Genomic DNA, 16,398 nt, shown 5'->3' on the forward strand with positions numbered 1-16,398 from the left:
TCGAATATATGAAATTATATTAAAGGAACTAAAGGGATTAAGTTCTTCAGCTAAAAGACAAAAATCATTAAGACAGGAAAAATCTCCATATCCAACTATATGCAACTTACAAGACACATATAGAAAATCTAAGAAAACAGAAAGGTTGATACTTAAAGAATGGAAATATATATATTTTAAAAATATAAACAAAAGATTCTGATGGAGCTAAACAGACTTTACAGCAAAAATTGTTTTTAGAGATAGAAAATCAGTTTACATTGATAAAATATTTAGTTTACCTAGAAGAGATAATAATATATATTTTTATGTACATTATAACATAGGTTGTGAAACTATGCAGAACAGCTAAGAGCTGATAACCTTAAAAGTCAGGATAGGGCTTCCCTGGTGGCGCAGGGGTTGAGAGTCCGCCTGCCGATGCGGGGGACACGGGTTCATGCCCCGGTCTGGGAAGATCCCACGTGCCAAGGAGCGGCTGGGTCTGTGAGCCATGGACGCTGAGCCTGTGTGTCCGGAGCCTGTGCTCTGCAACGGGGGAGGCCACAACGGTGAGAGGCCCGCGTACCGCAAAAAAAAAAAAAAGTCAGGATAATGATTATTGCGAGGGAGAGGGTATGATTAGAAAGAGGCTATAGGAATGCTGGTGATGTTCTATGTTTTAATCTGAGCAGTATTCACACATGTTAACATATAACTATTAGTGAAAATAGTATATATTCAAGTTTTACACTTTTTTTGCACATATGGAAATTGTTGAGTTATTGAATTAAGCAGGCTGCATAATAGTATATATATACAGTCATCTCGTTTTGTTTCATATATTGACATATTTATCTCTCTATAGATATAGTCAAAGAATAAACATGAAATTTTTATCAAAAATTATCTCTGGATGATGGTTTTAGATTTTGTTTATCTTTCAATGTTTTCCTAAAAATGCATTGTTTTTGTAATAATGGAAACAAATGAGTTAGACAAAAACAAAAACCTACTACCCAGGAATAGAAAACAGGGATTCTAGCAAGAAGAGAGTTAGTAGAAGGATGTGTGTCAACCTCAAAACTGGAAAATGAATAGCTTTGTGGAAAGTGAGACATAGATAGTCAATGAGAAGGAAATACTTGGAAAGTGGCAATGCTGAAAAGGACTTCGGGGGGAGTGTGGACAGCAAATTAGGTAGAAGCTTGCAGTAAAATGTGCCAAGAACAAGCACCAATGCTATTTTCAGCTGCAAAAGCACAGGCACCATGGCACAAAACAAGGACAGGCAGCCTCTTTTTATATATATTTGGAAAATTTGACTGTAAGGCAACAATTTTATATTAAACTACTTTTAGCTTAAACTAGGTACAAGGAGTAAAATAGCCACCATGACCTAAAAATGATTATGGTGATATGGAATTTTCCAATGAGATAACTTCTCATTCTTGCTTTGCAGAAGGCATAGCCTCTATTAATGCCAGCCCTAAGTTTTACCAAGGGTGATGGTAAAAACATTTCTGTTTAAAACTTTTTCTGTAGGATCTTTCTCAAAAACGGCCTATCGTAATAGCCGTGAAAAGTACAAAAACAAGTCTGCATAGGAAGCTTGCATGCCCTCAAGACTTCAGCTTACTGGAGAAAGCAAAGTCCTGACACAAGAATGGCTTCTAAAAAGAGATACACTGCCCGTTGTCCAAGGGACATTGTTAACCTAAGATGTCCAAAATGGCAGGCAGAACGTGACTGCAGATGTCCAGATGTCAACTGGTAATCAAATTCAGGTAGGCAAGGCAGACTGCTCCTTAGGTCCATGGGTGACCAGGAGTTGGGCTGGTAGAGAGTAGGATTCAGTGCCCTTAGAGAAGGTTGGTTGGCTAGTGTTAAGCAGAGAATTAAGGTAGGCGGATGGACTTGAGGGCAGAATGTCAGATCCAACAAGATACTGGGATGCTGTATATCTTGCAAGAGATTGAAAGGCTTGGTAGGACATATAGAAATCCTTCAAATGGTATAAATAAAAAACCTTAATTGAAAGACTACTTACAGAGATATGAGCAGAGCCAATGGGAAAAGAAACAACAACAAGGGATGTTGAGGTACCCAGAGACTATCAAGAGCAGGAAGCTGTTACCACTTTTAAGTCTAACAGAATAAAGGGAGGAAATAGTATGATCAGGGTCCAGTAAGAGCTATAGATACAGAGGAGTGGCTGCCTGTCAGAGACTGGAGTTATTGCCAGAGAAATAATGCCAATGCAGGGAGGGAGGGAGCAGGGAAGAAAGACCTTGACCTCTTTCTCCTTCTGTCCTACTATCTCCTGGTGATGCCTCTTGGTGGCCAAATCCAACCCAAAGCCAGAGGAAAAGGGAGCCTGGGTGATGCGTCCATAGGAATCAGCCTTCCAGAGCAAAGATCAGGGAAGAGAAAGGTTAGAGAAGAAAATCTGTTGGTGATGATGGAGAGTGCAAACAGAGAGTTACAGGCACAAGTGCTTTTCAAGGAACCCAAGGTGAAGGCCAGTTATGCATAGTGGGCTAATATGGCAGAATGGTCAGTCCGAAAATAATTTTAAAATACTTCCTAATTGTGCTAGGCCCACTACTAGTTGCTAAGGATACAAAAACAGTAAGTTGATCCTTTCTAATGAAAGCTCTGCAGCCTAACATGGAAGTAAATATAGGCATGTAAACAAGGATAAGCAAAAAGGAAAATCAGTCGTTCTTGGGTTTAGAAGTCATTAAAAATTTCCATAGAGCAAGAGGCATTTAAGCTTTGAAAATCAGAACAAAGCAGAGATAGAAGGGAATCTCCAGGAAAAGGAATATCATGAAACAGCCTTGTATATCTGGCCACATAGCAGTTTGGTTTTGGTCTGAGCAAAGAATGTGAAGGAAATTGGAATTAGAGGCTGCATAGAGATGAAGCCCACAGGCCTCCTTTGACAGACATGTCTCCCTTGGCCAGACTGCTATAGACACACAGCAGTGCTGACCTGAGTGAGTAGATGGTGTGTTGATAACCTTGTTTGGATAGGGTGGGGAATACAGGAACTCACATAACCTGCTACTGCTTTAAGGTTCTCATCTTTCAGGATAAGGTTAAGAAGAATGAGCAGAAAGGGCAAAGGGATAAACAGACTGGAATAAATAATAAACCAAAAAGAAAGATCACAGGGGGAATAGAAAGGAGGAACCACAAACACTTGGAAATCATAGAAAGATGGTCCCTCTCTGAGGATTAAACTCATTAGTAAATAATCAAAGGAGAAAGAATGTCTCCTAGTCCCAACAGAAACACTCTTTACTTACTTTGTTTACTACATAGTGATATTGAGTCATCTTAGAGAATCATCTTAGAGAGAAAGCTTATCAATGGTGGCGGCCAACACAGAATGAATGGTAAGGTCTAGCAATGTGAGCATCTGTATTGGGTACACAGAACTTCCCAAGGGAGAATGACACTGAATCTGGGAGGCACGGGTGGGCATTTTGGCATCATTCTTTGTGGGAAACAAGGAAATCCATCAGACATCACTGTGGGTTTTTTTGTTTGCTTGTTTGTTTTAAATTTATTTATTTTATTTATTTTTGGCTGCATCAGGTCTTCATTGCCGTGTGCGGGTGTTCTCTAGTTGCGGTAAGCGCAGGCTCTAGGTGTGCGGGCTCAGTAGTTGAAGCACACGGGCTCTGTAGTTGTGGCGCACAGGCTTAGTTGCTTCCGCAGCATGTGGGATCCCCCCGGACCAGGGCTCGAACCCATGTCCCCTGCACTGGCAGGCGGATTCTTAACTACGGTGCCACCAGGGAAGTCCTAAAAAGTTAGACTTGACGGAACTCGGCGGTCTCTGTGAGACGGGAGGGCGCACTCATCACTGGCACCACCAGCGCTTCCCACCCCGCCCTGCTGGTCTGCCTGCCTGCATCAGGGATCACATGCTGCCTCACTGTGTTTTAATTTATGCTCATCACATAGCCCTCTGAGTCTTTTTTATATATCTTGAGAAAGGGAAGCCTAGCTAGTGTAAACCACTTTTTGAAAAGGTTACCAGAACAGAGATTCTGGCTAACATATTACCCTTGTCAACCTAGTTAACGGGATTCTTTCACTGAGAATCTAGTTTTGTCACTGTGTTTTTATAGTACAATTTTTTGACCTGTAAGACAGCCATTCTAACCCTAGAATACAGTAAAATTACAATTACTTCTACCCTTTGGAGCCTCTTGGCAGTCTTACTTAGTTCTCATGACAGAGATACAACCTCACTGCCTCCATCCTTTTGGATTTTCTGCATCTTAAAAATAGGTTAACTTGTCTGCAAGAGAGAAAGTTAAGGTCTTAAGTAGACATCCTGCCTCTAGGAATACTTCAACAAAAAGACTACAGGCTGTCTGTGGATATAACAGTTGATCAAAGCACAGCCACCCAGACTGTAAGATACACTTAGTTCACCTCAAGTTTAGTTTCTACCTTCCATTTTATTATGAAAGAGGCACTACAGGATGGTAGAGGACGGGCAGTTTTCAAACATTTTTTTTTTTTAATTCACAGGAATTTTTCCTAAAACTAAATATCTATGGAGACTTGTCATGTAAAAATATCAGAACAAAGTTTCTGTTCGGAAGCAGGAAGGAGTAGCCAGGACTTCTGGGGGCTTAATTCTTTCTGAGGCCCATTGTACCCCCAGCACATCCTGAGGACTCCCCAGGGCCGAGTTTGAGAACTGCTAACAGAGTCAAGGAACCTGGGAGGGAAAATCAAGTAATACAGGTTCTGACCTTGGCTCCTCTCCAGGCTTGAGAATAGTTCTCATGAACTATTTTCAAGAACTAAATATTTCCTCATTTAATGGAAACAGCTGCCCTACGTTCCTCTGGGTGAACAGGAAGCCATCTGCATGATCAAATGGCCAACGGGATACTTTTAAGGTGCATGATTCACCAAACAAAAGATACAACATTTAGACTATACTCTCATGTTTGGAAATTCACAATCTCCTCATTACATAAACACTTTCAATGGCTTTGTTTAAAAGCCATGGTTCTAAAATTTTTCAAAGAACACGAACAATTTCAAACACAGATTTTTATCCATTTCTAATAAAAATCTCCTTCATGTCTGCTGTGAGCTAGTGAAATTACAAGTCATTCATTCAAGAAATAATTATTGAGCACTTCTTATTCGCAAAACATTGTACCAACACAGTAAACTTTATTATAAAGTTGCCCTGACCCTTGACTTTGACAGAGGAAAGGAAGAGGAAGGTGACTGAATTATAGAGTGAATCTAGCAACTTGCAGTTAATTATTATGAGTCCTTATTATATGCATCACAGTTTCACCCCAAAATCTGCAAGTTAGGTGCCTTCCACTGGTTTCTCTTTGTGTGTGTGTGTGTGTGTGTGTGTGTGATTTTGATTGGTTTTCATTCAATGAAATGAGCCATCTAATCTGTTTCTCCCCAAATCCACCACTTTTTATTTTTTTTGCTAAAATGTAGTTTAACCTACTTATATCCAGTCCTTTCTGATAAAATTATCTCCTTTTCCTTCACTATTTCGTTTATATCATTGACTATTATGGTTATACTCTATGTTTTTTATTATCTCAAACACTATTAGTAAATTTTCTTAACTAATACTTTGTTGATTTATACTATTAAGTATGATATTTACTTTAGGATGTTCCACTTAACATTGAAACAATCACTAGAAGTATCACTGGCCAGGACATATTCTTATTCCATTTGGGCCAAGTCAGTGTGAGAAGCAGTAGGAAAAGTAGCAGCATCTTCTTTATATTAAATATAACTTCTCTAAGGGTACAGAGTGATATCTATAAGCCAAGGCTTGAATAATAGAGTTTGGCCTTGGTCTGGATGAAGGCATTGCTCTCTCATTACAAAGAAAATCAATCACGATGACACACAGATATTTGATGCATTCACAAACCACCGTGTTCCAGGAAGCCAGGTGAAAATCAGTGTACAAGGATTCTTCAATTCTTGGAAGCCCAAGGCTGGCCTCTAGGACCCTCAAACCAATGCAGGATTAATCTCATTTTTCTCTGCTAATTTTCAATGACTGGGTATGAAAATACTGGCTTGGAAATGAATTGAATCTTGGAAATAAGTCTCTAGTTTGTAAATGAGCTTTATCTGGCTGAGACTTTGCTTTTCTTCAGAAAAGCAATGGCATAGCCTTAATGCATTTTCACCCTTCAAGTTTCAGGAGTTTGAATTGCAATTTTTACCTTGATGCAGCACTGCAGAAAATCCTGATCTGGTTGGCAACTGCAGCTCTTCTGCATCAGGAATATTTTTTTCTTGAACATTCTCATATGACAATCAAGTCAACTTCAATTAATGAGGATAGTTAGGGTTGCTTGTGACAGATGCATATTTGAGGAAGGCTTAGATGTCCACACTGGAGAAGTGGTAGAAGCTGACATAGGAACAGTTCTACCATATACCGGATAAATTGATGTCTCTCTCCTTTCCCTGTCTGCTTAAATATTCAAGCCGAATTCACTATCTGATTTAAGAAGTAAAAAAGCAAGGGCATAACATATTAGAAAGCGTAAGGCTTAATTACAAATCTTTCCATTTTAAAAGTCTAAACTAGCACATCACCTACCCTTGAGATAAACACAATCACCAAAATGGGCCCATATGCTTTTCACCCTGAGTAAAATTTTGTTATATAAATACTCTTCCTCATTCCTAAATTCCAGCTACCATGGGAGGAAGCTCATTAGCAGTAAAAAGCGCAACAGATGGAGGTGGATTCAAAAGAAAATAAGAATCTTAAGGAGTCAGGATATAGTTATTAGTAATGTTGGACAGTGCTTCACAATGAAAACTACATACTATTCAATGCTACCTCAAATGCTTGGCATAAAATTCAGCTTCTTGTTATGCCAAGATCTGGTCCCTTCCCACCTCCTTCAAAAGGTCTACAAAAACCAGTTAGTGAGACAACATCTTAACTTGTTAAAAATTTCTGTTCCGGGAGGTCCATTTCACAGCTACAAAAAGAACAGAGATCAATATAAAGAAATGAAAACGGAAGAATAACATATAAAAAATAAGGACATTAAGATATCTAAGCTAAAGACAACCAAAAGTTAAGCCTTCTCTTGCAAAAGTCAACATTTGTAAAATGCATGCTATGGAAACTTTGGACTAGACACTTGAAAAGATGACAAGTAGACCCAGTTCCAGCTCCCAACGAGCCAAAAACCTAGATAACATATAGCCTAAATGTCACACGAATGATTCACTGATTAAGGAGTAGAGGTGGAAAAGATGTTAAGGACCAATCAGTCCGACTTCCTCATCTTATGAAAGAGAAAACATGGGAGGCCCAAGGAGAAGTCACCTGAATGGACAGGGACTTGACTGGACTCCAGGCCTTCTGACTCCAAGCCTCTAAACAGAGAGATATTTTCACATCATTGACCAACATTTTCCCAAAGAAGATGATTATTTATCACCAAGAGCAGGGTGGCTGCAACTGACATAGCTAAAAAATAGCTCCAATAAGAGAGCTTCTAGCGATAGGGTTATTTGGGGCAGGCTTTTGATAGGTTTAATGACCCCGAGTAAAACAGGTCCTGTGGCAAAACTAACTTATTGAGAAACATTTCAAAACCCTTAATATAATCATTAAAAAATTTTAGCCAACCATCAAACCTTAGAGGGCTCATTATATGCCAAACACTGTGCTGGTCGAAGTCGAGGAAAATAAAAGTGCTCAAGAAGTAATACCTTATGTCCCTGGCAATACCTTCCCCTTTGTAAATCCAGATTCTGTCTCCAGCAGAACCAAGAGGAGCAGCTACCCATGCTTCTGATGAGTTCTCCCAGTTGCCTCCCTAACAACAAATCCTTACCTATCACTGTGTCTCTGTACGACATTAGTCCAAAGAAGTTTCTAGACAGTGTGTTTTCTGAAAATTTTGATTGTGGCCCACATTAGGCAATATATCTTATATCATGTCTATTATACACATGTATATTAAACTGAAACAAAAGTACGATGCAATAACACTTTACTATGTGTAACACCTTTTGGTATTTCCTGTCCTTTTCTACTCTCTTTTATTCCCCATAAGTGAAATATAAACATGGATCATGATACGCTAAATTAAATGACTCTCTAATAGACTATAACCCATTCGAGAAACGCTAACAGACCATTCATTCATTAATTCCACATATATTTGTTGAGTGCCAACCCGAGGCCAGTACTGTTTGAAGTATTTGGAAAACAGCGGTGAATGGAAAAATAAAAATTTACATCCTTTGGGGGCTTACATTCTATGGCGGGGAAAACGAGCCAAAAAGTAAAGTATACTGTATGTTAGATAGTGATGAGCTCTAAGGAGAAAACCGAATCAGAGAGGGAGAAAGGGAGTACTGGTGAAGCACTTGTGGTTTCTGATAGAGTGGCCAGGAAAGTCCCCACTGAGAAGGTGCCATTTGTATAAAGACCTGCAGGAGGTAAGGAAACATCTGAGGAAGAGCCTTCCAGGTGTACAGGAGAGACAGACAGGTTGAACCTGAGGTCAGAAGGTTAGCAGATACCAGATTTGTTGGGCCTTGGAGATCACGGAATATCTATGTCTGTTAAATTGGGTCCTTTGAACATCTAATGTCTTTAATTTAACATTTGTCTTCCATCCCCAAATGATCAAATCATAGCCATTGTCATCAGTAATAATCTCATCTTAAAACCTTTATAGCAAGCATCTCTGGAATCCACCTCTATCTTTGCACCTCACTCACATTACGACTGTGTGGTGATTGCACTTCCCAAAGGTGACCACAACAGTAGCTCCCATTCTACATGCTCTTCTACAATGTGACTCTGCCACTCTTTCAGTTCTCTGCCACTGTCTTAAGAGGTGGAGTCCCACTGCCCTCCTCTGGGATCTGGGCTGGCCTTAGTGACTGGTACTCAGATGGTAGAATAGGGCTGATGTGATGCTATGGGACTTCTATGTCTAAGCCAGCCCTGAACTTTTGTCCTTCTCTTGTGCATAACGTTTTCTTGGAGCCCTGAACCACCGTATAAGAAGTCTGACTACCCCAGGAACACCATGCTGGAGAGGCCAAATTTAGATGCTATGCTCAACAGCTCCAGCTGAGATTCTCCTTCAGAAGTCCCAGACTTGGTACCAGCCATGTGAGCGAAGAAGCCATGTTGAAAACTGTTGTTCTAGATCCAACTATGCCAGACCTCAGATATTCAAGCCATCCTCAGCGGAGGCTCTAGAAATTCTAGAGGTGGGAGGAACTCACCTCACTGTGCCATTTCCAAAATACTGACCCACAGAATCCACAAGCATAATCTAATGGTTGTTGTTTTACACTACCCAGTTTTGTGGTGTTTATTATACAGAAACAGATAACCAGAACAGACTCCAACCTAAGACAATTCTCTGACCCCACAAATAATATAATATTTTGACCTTATCAGTGTTTTACCACGCTGATGAGGCAAAATAAATCCTCGTTACCTTTACTGTTTGGCTTAGTTTATGTGGAAGAGACAGTTGATGCTCATAAAATAATCCATTTGCTCTCCTACATTTTCTATCCTCCCTCACAGTTAGTTTATGGCCATATGTCTAGTTCTGGCCAAGAGCATGTGATGAGAAGTAACTAAATCAGTTTGGGTACAAGGTAGTTAATAAGTAGTGTGATTTCTCTAATTATTCCCTCATTTGTGTACATGCCGGGGAGCACAAACTCTGAGAAGGCAACATGTAAGACAGAGGCATCCTAAATCCCTGAATCTCTGGTGGCAAAGAGTTTCCAAAGAGAGCTTCCCGACCCACACCAAACTGTGATATGAGCAAGAAGTTAATCTTTGTCCTCTTAAACTAAATGGATTTAAGGCATTATTTGTTACTGCAACATAGTCTAGCTGATCCTAACTATTACAACGTTCATGATCTGTCATTACAGTCACTCTTTTGCATACACTATAAACCCTCTTTTTTTTTTTTTCTGGGAATTTCTTTCTGATTAAATTCATCTCAATGCCTACTCAACTCCTCCCCCAAGCAGCTATATATGGCTGGAGGGGGGACCGACTCAGCAAACACGCTAACTGATTTCTTTTTTTTAATTCATGCACGTAAACATCAAGGAGATCCTTGTGCTTCCTAGTTATTCACCTAAATTTTCTTCTTTATTCTCCAATTTTCTGAAGTGACTCTTTAAGAATCCCTTCACTTTCCTCAAATTAATGTCTCCTTCCCCAAATTTATTCTCAGCTGATGACTTGCTTCCTATTTTACTGACAAAGTTGAAGCCATAGAAGAGAATTTCCACGTGGTTCCACCCCCACATGTACCAATCTATCTGGATCTGTCCATATTTTCTGCCTTCCCTTTTCTTAACTGTAGATGAGAGCCATCTAGGCTCTTATATAAAGCCAATGATTCTAGCTGTGCTCTGAATCCCGTCCTATCTCTCTCTCCTGCTCAATGACATTGCTTCTGCAATCTCTTCTCTCTGCTTTACTATGAACCTTTCTCTACTGCATGTCATCCCCAACTGCATAAATCATTATTTCCCTTTAGTGCAAAAATTCCTTAGAAGAATTAGCTTTACTCACTGTCTTCACTTCCTATGCTCCAAGCTCTACTGAACCTCTTTAAATTACCTCAGCTCTCCTCTAAAGCAGCTCTTGCCAAAGTCATTCATGACCTTCAAATTCCTAAATCAGGGCTTCCCTGGTGGCGCAGTCGTTGAGAGTCCGCCTGCCAATGCAGGGGCCGTGGGTTCGTGCCCCGGTCCGGGAAGATCCCACATGCCGTGGAGCGGCTGGGCCCGTGAGCCATGGCCGCTGAGCCTGCGTGTCCGGAGCCTGTGCTCCGCAATGGGAGAGACCACAACAGGGAGAGGCCCGCGTACCGCAAAAAAAAAAAAAAAAAAAAAAAAATTCCTAAATCAAACGACCAATTCTCAGTTCTCACCGGACACAATTTCTTAGCAGCTATTGGAACAATTGATCTCTTGCTCCTTCATGAAACACCTTCTTGACTTGGCTGCTGGGACACTATTCTCCCTTGGTTCTGCTATCCCACTTGATAGCCTAATCCTTCTTAGTGTCATTTTCTGAATCACTTTCATCTGCCCAATCATAAGCGTTGGAATACTCCTGGGCTCAGATTTTAGACGACTTCTATTTTCCATCAATATTTATCTTTCCAGTTGATCTTATCAGATTCCATGGCTTTCATTATTAGGTATGTCATGATGAATCCAAAATTTATATTTTCAGCTCCAACTTAATAGATTTTACTTCTGAACCTGATCTGCATACTGTCTTATATCGCCAATTCCACATTTTCCCACTTGGATACTTAATAGGCACCTGAGCACATGGGAAACGAAACTCTTGTATTTCCCCCACAACTTATTCCTCCCACGATCTCCCTGTGACAGTAAACGACAACTGCTTTCGATTAGTTATTCAGTCCTCAAAGCTCGGGGTCATCCGTGACTCCTCTTTCTCTTACATACCATATCCACTCCTTCAGCAAATCCTGTGAATTCTATTTTCCAGTATTGTATCCTGAGTCTAATCCCTTTTTACCTCTGTCACTGCTCCCATGCTATTTCAAGCCACCATTATAACCCATGAAGATTTTGCAATAACCTCTCACCTATGTATGAGTTATAACCTATAAACCATTCTTGCTCCATTGAGACTCATTTCCATAAAATGTAAGTCAGATCACACTCTCATCTCAAAATGCTTCAGATAGCTTACCATCTTAAGTATTAAGTTCTCTGTGCCCTATGTGACCTGGCTGTATGCTACATTGCATAATACTCAGACAGGTGCCCACTCTGCTCCAGCCACACTCCCTTTCTTTTTTTTTTTTTTTTTTTTTTTTGCGGTATATGGGCCTCTCACTGTTGTGGCCTCTCCCGTCGCGGAGCACAGGCTCCAGACGCGCAGGCTCAGCGGCCATGGCCCACGGGCCCAGCCGCTTCGCGGCATGCGGGATCCTCCCGGACCGGGATACGAACCCGTGTCCCCTGCATCGGCAGGCGGACTCCCAACCACTGCGCCACCAGGGAAGCCCCACACTCCCTTTCTTGCTCTTTCTTAACTTCACCAAGTAAGGTCCATCTCAAGGCTTTTGCATGGATAGTTCTCTTTGTCAAAGACACTCTTTTCTCAGTTAGTGCATGGTTCCTTCTTCAGTTTATTTGGCTCTCTGTTTCAAATTCACTTGTTTAGAAAGGCTTTTCTCTGACCACCTATGCTCTTTATCTCTTATCCTGTTTTACAATTATACTTTATATCACTTATCAATAACATAACACAGTTTATATTTATTTGTTTATTGTCTGACACTTTCCCTTAGCAGGCTTAGAATGTAAGATCCACATGGGCAACAACTTGATCAGTTCTGTTCAATACTTTTTACTCCAGAACATGGTAGGTGCTCAATAAATATTTGAATAAACTAATAAGTAAATGAATATGGAGCTCAGTTTTTGGATGATGAATGAGAAGGTCTCCTATCTGGAAACCCTGGGTTCACCTGAAAAAAACGAGTCATCTGCACATGTCCAGTGACATCAAGCTGACTAAAGTAAGACTCCTGGCATATAAAACAAACTCAGGATGGACAGCAAAAATAATAGTGAACCAAGGCTCCTAATGTCCCTGGCAACTACCCACAGAAGATCAGCAAGATACAGCAGGAGCCAGCTTGGCATCAGTGTGCGATATTAGCCCATATTTCTCCTTCCAGAAAGAGGAAACACATCCACATAAAGCAAATGAGGTGAAAAAAAGGCCGACAATGAGTTATAAATTAAATTAGTGGCATTCTCATTGGTTTATGCTTGTATAGAGAAAGGTCATTAAGCTGGAGCTAAAAGGGGTCATTTTAAGCATTTTTAAAGAAATTATTATGAGTCTGGATTTCTCTCTCTGAAATCTTTTCTAGAGAGAATACACATGCTTATAATTATCTTCTTTTCTAAGCCTAAATATTGAACGTACAATTCAACAAACACACATTTACCTATAGGGACACAAGCCAAAATATAAAAATTGGTACAGGCTTTAAAAATGAAGGATATGGAAGTACAGAATACATGCCTCTGAAATGACATTGCGGGTATTAACTGGATGAATGGTCAGAAAAAAGAACAAGCAGATGCAGTATTAAAGAAAGATAGTTGGTCAAAAATAGAATGGTTGAAGAGTAGAACACCTAAGCAACATACCCAGCTTCAGGGATAAGTTCTAATGAGGATGAATGGCTTGAATCTTGGAGCATAATGAAGTGAATATTCACTACCTTAAAGAAATCTTTGTAGGAAGATAGGAATAGAAATAGAGGTTTATAAAAAGAGTTGGGCTTCTTTTCCTTATACCCAACTAACACTGGATTATGCAGTTTTGACACAATGTAAACTAATTCATCAAAGGACTACTTTTAAACAATGCTGTGTGTACCACCAGAAGGGATGTATCTGCCAAACTCAGCTCTCAATCTCTCTCAATCTCTCTCTCTCTCTCTCTCTCTCTCTCTCTCTCTCTCACACACACACACACACACACACACACAGAGTCAATAAAGGAGAATGGAGGTTAGAAGTTTGAAGATAATACAAACCTTCAAGGTTTTTACAAAAGAATGATCAAATTCTAACTTCAGTTGAAGAATGAAACGAATAATGTAGGAACTTCAAAATTTAAGACTGAAGAGCCCAAATCCTTCATTTAATAGATGAAAAACTGGGGTTTCCCTGGTGGTGCAGTGGTTAAGAATCTGCCTGCCAATGCAGCGGACATGGGTTCGATCCCTGGCCGGGGAAGATCCCACATGCCACAGAGCAACTAAGCCCGTGCACCACAACTAATGAGCCTGAGCCCGAGAGCCATAACTACTGAGTCTGCGTACCACAACTACTGATGCCCGCGTGCCTAGAGCCTGTGCTCTGCAACAAGAGAAGCCATGACAATGAGAAGCCCGCACACCGCAACGAAGAGTAGCCCCCGCTCACCACAACTAGAGAAAGCCCGTGCACAAGCGACGAAGACCCAACACAGCCAAAAATAAAAACAAATAAACAAATAAATTTTAAAAAATAGATGAAGAACTGGGACAAAGGGACTATACCTAACTTGCCCAACAAAACATACAAAGTTAGTGGAAAAGCTGGGATGGAAACCCAGATGTCCTAGCTCTGTGGCATATCCCTTTTATTTCACTAGTTCTCCATCATGGTATCTTTACCATTATGATCATTTTACAAACAAAACACAACTCAACAAAACCAACTCCCCCTTGATGGAGCGAATACCTTAAATAAGTATATATTTATAGGTCTACTGTTGTTATGTTTTCAGAACATAGCAGGAAAGTTCTTCTAAGATTATTGTAAGAACTTGAAGTGCAGCAATACTGAAAAGTAACCATTTACCAGGCTTTTGGAGTCTGCACCGACCCTGTCCAGGGCTGATTTGTGATTATAAAGATGACTGAGAGAGGAGAAAATGTGAAAAGTGTGTGTTTTAGGGTTTGGACATTTACCTCACTGTGGCTTTCAGTGTTCTTATTATTTCTTTAAGGAATGAAAATACCACTGATTTAGTATCTGAGCCTAGAATACAATTCAGCATCACTGGAGACAATTTTTCTCCTTATTTGTATGAAATATAATTCTATACATTATAGAATTTTCCTGCTAAATCTTTCCACTACCTAATTAGATTGCCACCAGTTTTAGAAAAAGCCCTCTTGGCTATAAGGTGCCTAATTTGTCCATCTCGAATGATCCATGTTTCATTTGTGAATCATGCTGCATGATTCATATGAATCTTATATTATGAAGTTAAAGGACTGAGCCCACAAAACATAACAAGTATAAGTGGTTCAAATCTAGACCTATCCTCGTCACTGGTGAAAAAAAATTTCATATATTTCTTTAGCAAATAGAAAAACTTTTTGTTAACAAGATGAACATGCATTTAAACATGATATGCAGAATGCAAGAAAGACTTTCAATTTCTTGAAGCCAAGGGCTGTTTCTTATACATCACTGAATCCACTGCACGTAACACACCAGCTTAACGACTAAAACTCGATGATACTTACTGAGTGTCTACCCTGTCGTATTACCTTTAGGTATATTCTATTACGTTCAGAAAACAATTCTTTGACTTATTTTTTATCCTCATCATTATTATCCAATCATTATCCTCATTTTATTTTTTTAAGTGATAATAAGCATAGCTGCTTTATTATTATTATCATTGTTATTATTATTTAGTTTTAAGTAGAAATATTGCTGTACCATAGAGGTCAAATTGGAACTGGCTTTTCATTTATCCTCATTTTATACAAGAGGAAACTGAGACTTACCGAGATGAGCTAACAGGGCCACAGTGAAGATGGGTTTCCAGATAAATCCACTTTGCAACGTTGTTCTCGAAAACGTTTGTTTAGGTCAAAATGAAAAGGGCCCAGATCACCTGGAAGACTTTAACTGCATGCCTACATCTTTTTTTACTCAATAATAAAGCTATAATTTAGGGCTGATATTAACCTGGGAAGGGAAAAGCAATTATTTTACAGCTGAAGACTCTCTTGTGCGTGTCAGTTCACCATCTAGAGGCCATTTTCACAGTTTATCCTTTGCTGCATGTATGGAATTGTACCACATCTGACAGAACTCTTCAGTGGCACCACAAATAATCACCGTCATCATCTCTATTCTGATAAGTGCCATCAGTCTTGTTGATGAACCATCACTCACTTTTCTTCCCAGACTTGATCTTCTCTTTTGCAAGAAACACACACATGTGCATGCGTGCACGTACACACACACATACACACATACATACACACTCACATACCATTTTCTAGACCGTTTAAGTATGTCTGGGAAAAATGTACAAGAAAGGATAATCTTGACTGAAGATACTCATGAATTGTTTTCAACAGACACCAAAAAGTTAGAGGCCACATCTTTAAGTGGTTGCAGAAAAATTTTAAATAGAGGTGAGGAAATGGAGTATATTCTCTGCAAAAACTTTGAAATGAATTAATAAACAAAGTCTAATGAAGGTCTTTGAAATTAGAACCTATCGGTGGCTCTCAGAATTTTCATCCCGTGATATCCACTCTTCATCACCATCAGTTTGAGGATGCAACACTAATATGAACCACAAAAATCTGTGTGAAACAGGTATTGGACCTCCTTAACTTCGTACCCCATGATCTTTAACCTATAATTTTTGAAGAAGCTGAGTAGAAGCTTACAATAGTTTGTACTTTAAAAACACTGGACAGCATTAAAGTCCCTGGCATAAATGAGGTGCCTTGGTCAGCCTAAAATTTACTGAAAAAGGCCTAATCAGGTAAAACA

The 16,398-nt window shown here is 39.7% G+C and overlaps 1 protein-coding gene across 1 annotated transcript in view; it reads right to left on the reverse strand.

Moving 5' to 3' along the window:
• Nucleotides 1-16,398, reverse strand: part of PTCHD4 (patched domain containing 4) — a 177,497-nt gene that overhangs the window by 110,308 nt on the left and 50,791 nt on the right. The window lies entirely within an intron of this gene.

The sequence above is a fragment of the Neophocaena asiaeorientalis genome, unplaced genomic scaffold (genome assembly GCF_003031525.2).
Source record: "Neophocaena asiaeorientalis asiaeorientalis breed wild unplaced genomic scaffold, Neophocaena_asiaeorientalis_V1.1 scaffold46, whole genome shotgun sequence".
In the NCBI taxonomy this organism is placed as follows: Eukaryota; Metazoa; Chordata; class Mammalia; order Artiodactyla; family Phocoenidae; genus Neophocaena; species Neophocaena asiaeorientalis.